This window comes from Dermacentor andersoni, chromosome 1 (genome assembly GCF_023375885.2).
Source record: "Dermacentor andersoni chromosome 1, qqDerAnde1_hic_scaffold, whole genome shotgun sequence".
Taxonomy (NCBI): Eukaryota; Metazoa; Arthropoda; class Arachnida; order Ixodida; family Ixodidae; genus Dermacentor; species Dermacentor andersoni.
The window spans coordinates 405,764,682-405,776,573 of record NC_092814.1 but is presented as its reverse complement, the minus strand read 5'-3'; the positions used below and the strand labels follow the sequence as shown (position 1 = coordinate 405,776,573).

At 44.4% G+C, this 11,892-nt stretch overlaps 1 long non-coding RNA gene across 1 annotated transcript; it reads right to left on the bottom strand.

The window, feature by feature from the left end:
• Positions 1-1,065: 1,065 nt before the first annotated feature.
• Positions 1,066-8,390, bottom strand: LOC140215428 (uncharacterized). Its single transcript, XR_011892379.1, has 3 exons — positions 7,998-8,390; positions 6,728-6,864; positions 1,066-1,204 (listed from the first exon to the last, which is right to left on the bottom strand). It is a non-coding gene; the product is annotated as an uncharacterized lncRNA (long non-coding RNA).
• Positions 8,391-11,892: the final 3,502 nt, after the last annotated feature.

Below are 11,892 nucleotides of genomic sequence, written 5' to 3'. Positions count from 1 at the left end.
CCTGCGATTGCTCGTAAAGGTGCCATAAGGTCAGGCAGCAAACACAGATACCACGTAGCAAAACTTTCAGAGTGCATTGTGTGAGCCGAGGTGCGTAATTTGTGCTTTAGTTTGGCAGCACTGCCACATTCACAACTATTCATTGCAGCTCCTACATTTCAACATCAACAAAATTTGGCAGTTCCTTCAGTATGGTGGCAGATGCTCAGCTGCAGGCTTTCTAGAACCATGCATTATCTTCAGACAGTGCCAGTACAGCCCGTAGCACATCTTTCAAGCACTCCAGACAAGTACACCGATTACACTGTACACAGAGCATCTGGTATTTATTTACCTATAGAGGCAAGGTAGCCCCTAGAACACGTTTTGTGACAGGCATGCTGGGCACTTTGTCCCCTGAAATGCAAGTGCCATTTGGTACTTCAGTGCCTCTAGTGTCCTTTACAACTAAATGAATATTGAATACATAGTAGTAACATGAAAACGACAAACAAAAGCCATCAGCCATCAACTGTGTGGCAAATCTGCGTGCAAGCTATTCTCTTATCAAGTATACCTGTAGGCATTGTGACCAATGTGCTCCGAAGATGTATGAGGCATTATCATTCCAGAGTTGTAAGGACATGACAATCCTAGGATGATTATGTTCTTCAGGTCTTTTTCCCCACTTTCCATCTTTTGAAACGAGTATACTATAGTCATAAAAACAAAAATGCTACAACTGGCGTGTGATAAGTTTTGCGACTTTTTTCCTAGCAGCTCATTGAAACGAGCCACGATGACAAATTCAAATGCTGTTACCTCATCAGACATACAAATTTCTTAAACACTAACAAAACCAGATAGGCATTAGAGTGAGCATCACTTAAATACATTACACTGGTTTAAAGTTATTGCACCACTTTGTGCCAGGTAAAAATGTTGTAAAGATCAAAAATGTTAAGATTCTACGGCCAACCGTGAAAACTAAATAAAAAAATCATTAAGCTTTCTTAAACGGGTACAGGAGCTTTACAACTGGCCGTCTTGGTGATGGACACGCAGATAGATGAGCAGCCATTCCACTGAGACGAGAATATTGAGGACTTCGCATGGAAGTCTGCGAGACATTGCAGAGTAGTTCTTGGTCCACATGAAGGAGATTGCTTGCATACACGTCTGGGCCACCATACTGAATGAATGGTGTTACCGGAACCTTTTCCCCCTGCATTGTGGTAAAAAAGAGGTGAGGCATGCAGACAGGACACGAGAGTAGAGAAGTGAACACGAACGCGAAAAACATAAAAAATTTCATTAAATTGTTTTAATAGATAAAATTTTTATACTATGTGTCATTCATTATGAGGGTTCATAACCGCAACATATTTCGTATATAAGCAGGTAGAAGTATCAGCTTGGTCAGTTTGTACAAGCTCGTTTGAGGCAAGAAATCGAGTTTCACCAAAACAACCTCAACATTCTTGATTGAAAAAGGAACACCTCAGATGACATGCAGTCCTCTGAGTGGGAATTGCACAGTTCAAGAAAAACGAATTAAAACTCACACACCAATCCCGAAAAAGGAATAAGCACCTGCTACTGCAAAAAGCTAATTGATAGGTTTTAGTAGCACAAGGTCATCTTTGGCCAAAGAGCACCAAGTCTATATTGCAAAAGATAAACTTAGCGCATCTTTACAAAGCAAATATATAAAGATGACTAATGCCTCTCTGCGCTACAGTTGCTTTGCTCTAGCGTGAAGTCATTTTAATGCATGCACACGTACATACACACGATACACCCAAGTGTAACAGCTGCAGAATTAAAATTGGGCAGCAACGAAGTCGCAACCTTTAACCCTTGATCCCAAGCTGTACTAGTGACTGCAGGTAGTACCAATGTCGCCAATGACGAGTCGCACTCTTTCCGCCCGATGTTATGCTGCTGTTATTGTCAGAGATGAGTTACAGTCGGCATTGAGGGAAAGCTGCCCTCAAGAGCAGCTCTTATTTTTGTGTTATTTCTAACCAGAGACCAATGAAGTAATTATTTTTAAAATGAGAATGACACCGAAAAATTGAGTACGTAAAAAATTTGGAAAATTTTGTACATTTTTCCGGAATTAACTAGGGGGTTAACGGTTGAAGCGGCAATCCAGAAACTAGAACAAGTTTTGACATGTTTGCTACCAGTGAATGCTAGAAAATATGTTGGCATTCTGTAGTTTTGTCCAACAATGCAAAATGGATTCTTAATAACTGAGGAAATAAATGGAAAAGTATCATGAAGTATATTTCGTGAATGTAAAGCAGAATCACTCAACTTCTGTTACTATATAATCTCCACTTGATTAACCTGCACTTCCTGAACTAGTTCAGGAGGTGCTGCATGTCAATACTCATTCCACCAGTTCAACGTGACAGAAACTGCACGTTGTGATTTGTTTTACTTAGTGCAGGCTTTGTACAGGGCGAGTTCACAGCATTCCCTGCACTTGCACGAAAGGTAGTGCATGTTTACGCAGCAGGTGTGGTGCCGCTTCTGCAAGAGTGAGGTAATTACTAGAGGGAACTCTGACATTAGTGTCTACAGGAGATCAAACAAGTACGACTGTACCAGCATGGAAATTATGGGAAGTACATGGATTTGCCTAAACTTCGTCTGTTTGGCTTCAAGCAGCTTTCTGACTTTGTAAACTGGTCATTTTCAACAATATACTGTGTAATAAATAAATAAACATTAAAATCGTCCGACGACAGGATTCAAACACAGGAACTCTAGAGCAGAAGTCTGATATTGAAACCATTAAGCCACGGAGGCATGTAACAACAAGCGAGTGCAACGCCCTGATGAAGTTATCGCGGGCATACCAGTGCCTTGAGACGCTTGGCGCCTTTCGATTTGGCCACCTGGACAAGCTCAATCGTTGCAATTAATAGCAATTGTGCGTGTTGGCGCCGTCTTCTGTACTTCGAAGAGTATAGACTGCGCTGAAATTTACGACAATAAGATTTATATAGCGTATTATATACGAAGCTACAAGAACGTCTGAATTCACAAGCACGAATATCAGACAAATCCATGTGCTTCCCATCATTCCCATGGTGGTACGACTGGAGCGCCAGAGTTCCCTCTAGTAATTACTGTAAGAAACTCTATGGCAGAAATAACCGAAGTGCCTGGCATTTTGTTCTGGAGTAATAAACACAAGTTTTGCTGTCCCATAAATCTTACTGTTCATTAATTCCAAGCTTTAGTGCAGTCACATGTCTAGTAGGCAATTGTGGTATTTTGCATAAACATTGCAAAGCCAACTGTGATGAATGTTCACTCTGGCAAATTGTTTATGATCGAGTAGCATAGACTACTGAAGCAATCTCTGGAAGGCAAGGGAAGTAATTTTCTTCTTAGCAGCCTTTAAACAGCATTCGAGCATATGACACATGCACCTCAGATATGCAGATATTTCCTTGACTCAGCAAGAAGCGATGCTTCATGTTCCACGAGGCTACTTCAACCAAAACAGTATTGGTGCTCTCTAAAAACAATACCAATGCAGATGATCCAAATATTTTTCAGGGGCAACAGTTATACCTGAAATCATGCTAGATTAGTTTTTTTAAACACATGATCAGACCATGTTAGAAGTGCTTCTTAAAATCCTCCTATTTATTAGACTAGTCATATATCTGAACACAAAGGCTACTAATTAGGTCCCATGCTATATCATCATCTTAACAAAAACTTCACTTAGTAATACACATGCTGTGATAAGATTTGAGACCACATTGAGATGCTGAACAAAGTGAACTCATTATTTTTAAAATGAAGCTCCTGTTCTTCCAAATGAGAAGAAAGGATACTGAGGGTCAAACTTTTTCTGAATCACAGCTGGAAGACGCCAGGGAAGGCACGTGGAAACTTATTTGTAATTTTCTATTTAAATGTAGAAATGATAAAGGGAAATGAAAATGGTAAAAAAAACAGGCATGGGGGGAGAACGAACCTACAGCATTTGCATTAGGCATGCGATGCACTACCCACTGTGCCACCAAGGCAGCATTCAACCGTCCACAATGGCCCCTCAGATTGTCGACGCTCGAACACGGCCGTAGTACCACAGTGGTTAGTATATCACATGCGTAATGTGAAGGTTATGGGTCCGTTCCTCACCCACAGGTGGATATCTTTTATTCCACTTTCATTTACCTAGAATTTATCATTTCTATACTTCATATAAAAAACTTAAAACATGTTCCTGTATGCTTTCCTTGGCCTCATTATCTGCTGGCTTCTTCCAGTTCTGTTACTTCCAACACTTATACATATTCTAATCTGGTAAGTAAACAGCTTTTGCATGATGCTGGAATGCAATATAAAACATTATTGCAGGGCCGTGTTATGTAGAATGCCTTACATTGCCCAGGCAAGGTGTATTAATGTCAATCTGAAAAAAAAATTCCCACTCTATGCAGAAATGCTGTGTACTGGTGTGTGCAACAGGGTTTAACGAAAACAACTTGTTCAGAAATAAAGCCACCAAACAACGAGGAAATATGAAAACTAGATGAAAATTTGTGCAGTTGCATGTTAAAAATTTAGCACAGCAACAGATGAGGACATAATGAAGGAAGCGCGAGGATGGTTTATTTTGGACACATGAGGGAATATACTTGAAAGATGCATATGAGCTTACACGTGGAGAAATATTGTTTATGTAGCAGCTACACTACGAACAGGCCTAGAACCCACTGATACAAGGTGTCGAGCATGTAAATCTTATCATGCCCTTAAGTCAAAGAAACATGGCCGTTTCGCATGATTCGCTACACATGGCTGGCTCACACAACTCAGCCACTGCTATATATGCCTTGTAATTACCAGGTGGTCTGTCTGACATGTGCAAGCTTTAAATATGTAAAAGTGCTACGTAGCTGGACAGCACCAAGGTAATGTCGTTTGCCATTGTGTTGAGGAAGCGAAACCAATTCTTGCATTTTTCCTAATTAGGTAATTAGTTATTAACGATTATTTAACTGCTCAAATATTATATTCAAAGCAAGAGTGTCAGTGCAAAAATTGTAGAGCATCCTGAAAAATTACCAATCCAGCTTTCTACTGCTCAATAGGTGCAGCAAGTTTTTTTTTTCAAGCTTGAAAGAAGCCAGTGAATACATGCGAAAAGTGCCATGCAACTAACCACTCGTGCACCTGAACACCATTTGGCTCCTCCTTTCATGCTTGAAAAAAACTTTTTGAAAAGAATATTTTAGAAATTGATTAATTATTATTGACTATGTTTTAGGCAAAATGCATGAAATAGTGTGACTGCCACCTCCATTTTCGGCGACATGAATTGACTCCATTTTCATGTCCAAATCCAGCTATACATGGTGCGTGTTTTGAGCTGGTCCTGTAATTTAGGATGGTTTTGACAAAGTGAAGCTTCGCACCCTAATAACAGAGTCGGCCTAAAAAGAAATTGGTACATAAGTGGTTGCTGTCAGTACTCCATACTCCTTTAACTTAGTGCAAAGTGCTTGTGAGCCAAGAAGTTGGTAGTTCTAAGCAGTATTTCTCATTTTGACCTGGTGTTATAGCTCACTTACTATGATGCCATGCTGCTCAGTCATGCTGGTCCTAAGAGAGAGAGAAAAAACAAGGGTAGGAAAGGCAGGGAGGTCAACCAGAACAGCATCCGGTTTGCTACCCTACACTGGGGGGGAAAGGGGAATAGAAAGAGGAAGAAAGGGAGAGAGGAAGCACTGAGTACGTGTGGGAACGACACCATACACAAGGACACTATAAACGGTCTGTTAAGCCCGTGCACTTCAAGTACCGCACTAGTGCACGAATCGCTTTTCGAGTCAGTGACGGGTGTGGCCACGGTCCGAGTATCTTTGACTCGGTGAGAGATCTCGAGTCCAGTCTGCGTAAAGTTGTCCGCAGAGAGAGGCGTTGGACATCGTAGCGAGGGCAGGTACACAATAGGTGCTCGATGGTCTCCTCGCACCCACAGGAGTCGCACATCGGGCTCTCGGCCATTCCCATACGGTAGGAGTATGCGTTCGTGAACGCCACTCCCAGCCACAAGCCTAACTTCAATGTAGGCCATGGCAGCTGCCCTCCAATGGGGGTAAAATGCAATAACGCTTATGCACTTAGATTCGGGTGTACATTAAAGAAGGCCAGGTTCCCAAAACTTCAGGTTGTGACTTTGGAATGTAAAAGCCCATAATTTAATTTTAAAATCTAAAGGTGCTTTATTAGGAGCAGCGGCATCATTTTGAGCTTTTACTGCACTGCCACGGCACCAAGAAGCTCCGAGTAAGTAAAAACAATTTCTTAGACAACGTACATATCTTGCAAATATTTACAAACACTTCTCTGCATGCACCTCTGTTGCTGTTATATTTAGATCCGTATGCCAAGGCGGGTTATGATGTTAGAACATGTTTCAAACTTGTTTTTATTTACCGCTTTAATGTTATTGGTTATTTTGCATCTCATTGTGTGTCGAACGCACATTTCAGTGCATCAATTTCTTCAGAAAGTGCACCCCTCTTTATTTATTTGTGCATGCAGAAAGGGTTCAGAAGAACTGCTTTCTGAAGATCTGTATAACAAGCAAAAAACAATTCTATGTAGGCTGCACAAAGAGAAAGGATGGGTTTGTAAATATGTTATTTAGTTCTTAAAAAAAGAGGCAGCTGTCAGTATTCTGTTCCAAAGTAAAAATTGCCCTTACCTGGCTCTGTTTCATTTTCCGATGTTGATGGTCCATTCGGGGGCACTCAACTGATAGGCTGCACTTTTGCCATGTCGGGTGTGCTGTCACCAGGCCCAAGGTCGATCGACATCCTCACCAAAAGTAGAGTCCAAACGCTATAAAAGAAACATCTCATCATTTTGCTATGAGTTTTGTCATGCGTGTTTCACACACGGCCCTAAGTGAAATATTTCGTCACTTGGATACTGAAAAAAATTCAAGCATTTTCTGGCAGCCAAGCTGAATACACATAAATGGAGAACATTAAAGAGCAAATGCAGTTGTCACATTAGATTGATCAAGTACAGCAGAAATGGAAATAAATCAGTGATACTGTGTCTGTTGGCTTTGAATGCAAGAAACGTAAGAACAGGAACTTGCAGCCACGCCACTTTGAATTTCCCGCGTTTGCTACACCTCACAACAAGTTTGGCATCGTCCGGTACTCGGGGATAGTAATCGCTTAAAATCAAGATGAACGAGCGTCGGCATAAATTAACAGGATACTTAACCGGGCAATATTGGCGCATAAAACAACTCACGTAGCGAAGCTACTGTCAATTACCCGATGACGCATCTGCGGGCGGTGCGGTTTGGGCGAACAATTCAAAAAGGAATGAGAGTTTCACTTGTTTCACGCCTACTAAGCTAAGACAGAATTTGAGTTTCTTACTAAACTATACTGGACATTTACGCTCCGAATAAAACGCTGGAAATTTTGTTACGTCACATTGCATACGTATGAAAGTGAGGAAATTGCTTTTATTGTATTCTGCCCAGACGGCATGCAGCAGCTACCACTCTCATGCAACAAAAGCATGAAAGTGGTACTCGCGGCAAGGAAAACAAACACATACAGCGCCAACGTTACGCCTCTTGGAGTTAGAACTAAGCACGATCAAGCCAGTTTTCTAGCTTTCATAACGCCATGAACACGACCAAACATCGCGCGAAACAACTGTCTGCTCTCGAAAATTATTACCGCTTCCATTTATATACCTATCGTTGCCACAAGCAAAAGTCAATGGGCTAGCTGTCCACAAGCCGCAGATTAGACAGACAGCAACATATTACGGTAACGTAAAACAATTTCAACGCTGACTTAGCAGCCGCGGTGTGCTCTAAGTGCCACAGTTCTCGTTTGCCGCTCGAAATTCACACCATGATGACGGGCACTGCATCTTTCACATGAAATATTGCACGCCTTGCTCCGGAGCTCAATAGCAGGGCGAAACGGATTTGCACGTACCTGAAATCCGCATGCCGGAAACCCGTCGACGCTTCCGAGAACGGGGCACACAGCCATACACCCGTACGGCGGCTTGACTTGGGCGTGAGGCACTACTATCAAATATTTCACATGCGACATGTTTCACACCGATTGCGCGAACACGAGAAAATGCCGCAGGTCGCAATGCGACGCCGTGCACCCGTGCAGCTACCGATGAGCTGCGTGCACGGACTTGCAGAAAACAAAACTATGACAAAACGGCCGGCGCGAAAGGATGGCGGCTCTCGTTGCGGAGACGAAGCGGACAATGAAGCGCGAATGAATGTTGCCAACTGTTGGTTCCGCGTTATGCCGGCGGTGGTGGCTTTAGTGGCGTGTGTTGCGGCTGTCTAATTTTTCATTTCTTTTCCCCAAACAGTAGAGCGAAGATCAGTTCTTTGTTTGCATTTTTATTGTGTCGTTTGGTATTATCATTTTGTCCTTTAATGCTATTAAGCAGCCAATTATGGCCTCCCAGGTTCGCGCGCGCCAACTTTGCGCGCAAATCTCGGAGGCCATAAGACAAGGCGTTAGAAAATGCCGTTCTTGTCGTTAACGTTTCATCATCGTTTCTTCAACTGAGGTAGAGGCGTAGTGTCCCTTTTCCCGGGGTGGGGAGGGGGCGATCAAGACGGAGTTGGTTGTTATCGCGACATCCGCGAACCCTGCGATTTTTTTTATGACGTAGGCATTTCTATAATTACCCACAAATAAAAACCATCCGTCCGTCAGTCCGTACCGCCCGATACCTTTCAAAATAGAACCCGCAGCAGCACTCGCTTCAACGCAGAAGCGTTGAAGCGAGTGCTAGCTCTCGCTTCAACGCGATTGAAGCGGCGAGAACACAGCGCTCACGAAGCTCTCAGCTTATGCCGCACTATGCTCTTTTCGCAGATCACTTTCAAGATAGGTGTACGCGCGTCTGTTTTCAAAGCGAAGTAAACGGTGAGAACACAGCGCGTGAAGTTTTCAGCAGTGGGCACACTCTGTCCAAATTGCAGTTCGCTTTCGAGATAGGGTTCGCGCGGCCGTGCCACAAGCAGTCGCCGCCGCCGGAGAACGGTTGATAATGGTTCGACGCGGTTGAGAAGTGCTAAAGAGCGATAACGGCTCAAAACGAACGTAACGTCACAGCGCACCTGGCCCCGGCACCTGCAGTACTTTGCTTGCGCCATTCACTTGGCGCCGCCGACCACAGCAGCTCGTGTCGCCGCAGCGCTGTCGCTTATACTCGTCGGATCAAGCCTCATAACATTGATAACGACATGGACTGCGTGTGGATGAGGAAGAGTCACAATGCTTACGCATACTTAGACAAATCCGAGAGGAGTTCCTGTGTGATTTTTTTTACCGGCAATGTGCAGTCAGCGGTGACCCAGAGTTGACAATGCATGTAAGAGGGGTGCCAAGCTTTTTTTTTTTATGAGAGTCTTGCCCAGCTCCCAAAGATCTGCTCAAGCTAAGACTTGCTGATGGCTGTATGTGTTTTTTTTTATTGTCACAGGGGGGCCCTCGAACCGCCACGAATCCTACAGTGTAATGACATTAGAGCAGTATTCACGTCCAAAGGGAAATGCAGCCGGTAATTGGGCTGCCTAAGGCTTGCGGCCCGGTGGCAGCGGCCCAACCCTCCCCCGTTTCCGTTGACAAGTTAGGGGGAGGGGTCTGGAGCAATCTTACACCCCCCTCCCCACAGTGGTGTAGCCAGAAAATTTTTTCGTGTGAGGGGGGGTGGGGTCCCAATTGACCGTGGAGGGGGAAGGAGCGGGGCCATTGCCATAGCAGCAAAAAATTTACTGTTAGTGAGCGTTACAAGTGCCCGGCGTGCCCCACTTGGCTACGCCGCTACCAGCCCCCCCCCCCCTCACCCCGCAATCGACGCAAATCGAGCTATCAGAACGTGCATGACACGCATGCATGTCATAACATGAATGACATGCCGCGAAGATGGCATGGATGTCGTCACATCATCATCATCATCAGCTTATTTTGACGTCAATCGCAGGACGAAAGCTTCTCCAGCGATCTCCAATACCCCTGTCTTGTGCTAACTGGTTCCATGTGTCTTCAAGTTTCCCAATTCCATCACGTCCACATTATTCTCTGCCGTCCTCGACTGTGCTTCCCTGCCCTTAGCACCCATTCTGCAACTCCAACAGACCAGCAGTTCTCTCCCTTACGCATTGCAATGTCTGCCAAGCACGACTTCTTCCTCTTAATGTCAACCAGAATATCAGCTATCCCCGTTCGCTCTCTAATCCACATCGCTGTCCTCCAGTCTATTGTCGTCATGCCTAATAACTTTCATTCCATCGCTCGTTGCGCGGTACTCAACGTCTTCCCAAGCTTCTTTGGTAACTTCCAAGTTTCGGCCCCATACGTTAGTAACGGTAGAAAGCAATGATTAGCAGTAAGCTCCCTGGTCATGATTTAGTAATGCCTGCCGTAAGCTCTCCAGCTAATTTTTTATTTTTATTAATTTCCTTGATCAGAGGCCCCTGCGAGTAATTAACCTCAATAAACGTATTTCTGCGCAGGTTCTAGAGGCTGACTGCCGACCATGACATTCGTTCTCTCGCCAGGCTGCGGAACATTACTTTTCTCTTCTGCATACTAACTCTCAATCAGGCTCTTACACTTTCTTCGGCAAGGTCCTCAAACGTTTGTTGCAAATAGTCTGCTGCTTTGCTGAGTATGCCAATGTCATCTACAAACCGTAAGTTGGTGAGCTATTTACCGTTAGCCCTCACTCCTAACAATTCCCAGTCTAACTGGTTGCACACCTTTAAGTATTCAGTGATAGCATTGTAAATATTTTGCCATTGATCATATCAAGCCTTTTGCAGATATCTGGCTATGCAAAGTCTGCGCGTTAGTGGCCTCCGTTAGATATCAACATTAGTGGGAAACTTCATTTTTGACCGCTGTTCGGAGCCAGCGCGCTGCTGCCTAGATGCCCCGATCTAATCATTCCAGCTACCTGATTCAAGCGCAGGTAGCGCGGGTTTCATGTATAGCCAATATCAACGCCTTAACTGGCAATGTTCATTTATCATATACTGTAAGCTTGTTCACTTACTCCCTTATAATTAGGGTGTATATTAGAAAGACTGGGGTGTTGCAAGGGTGTTTTCTTGTTGAACACCCTTTTTTATTAAAAAAGGGTGTTTCAAGGGTGTTTACAAGGGTGAAAAGATGAATACGCCCGTATTACACCCATAAGGGTGTGAAAATTTTTAGAGTGTAGTGGTCGACGGTGTCAACAGCATCGAAGTGGCGGGAGGTGGACGACAGACAGCTTCCGCGTAGGTTAATCGTCGCGGCACCGCCTGCCAGTCGGGCGACGAAAAGGCCTCTCGAACTTCCTCCCGAACTATATCAGCGACAGAAGCCACCGCTGGTGCCGTGGGAGAGATCCCGAGCTGCCGGATCTCCTCTCGCGCAATCTCTCGGATGACTTCGCGCAGAGACGTGCTGCAGCTCTCAGGTAGAATTGAAGCATTCACCGGCGAGCTCTAGCGATCATATTGGCGGTACCGTTGCTGTAATACCCGTTCTATAGCGGTAGCCTCCTTGGTAAATTCGGGCACTGTCGTCGGTGGGTTCCTCACGAGCCCGGCAAACAGTTCCTCCTTCATTCCGCGCAAGAGATAGCGCAACTTCTTTTCTTCGGCCATCTCAGGGTGTGCTCTGCGGAAAAGGCGGGCCATATCTTCTGCAAACATGGCAACGCTCTCGTTTGGTTTTTGAATACGGGATTCGAGAAGGCGCTGTGCGTTGTCTCTTCTGTCGCTACTAGTGAATGTGTCTAGCAGCTGGGTGCGCAAGGCATCCCACGGGGTAAAATTTCTGTCCCTGTTCACAAACCACGTAC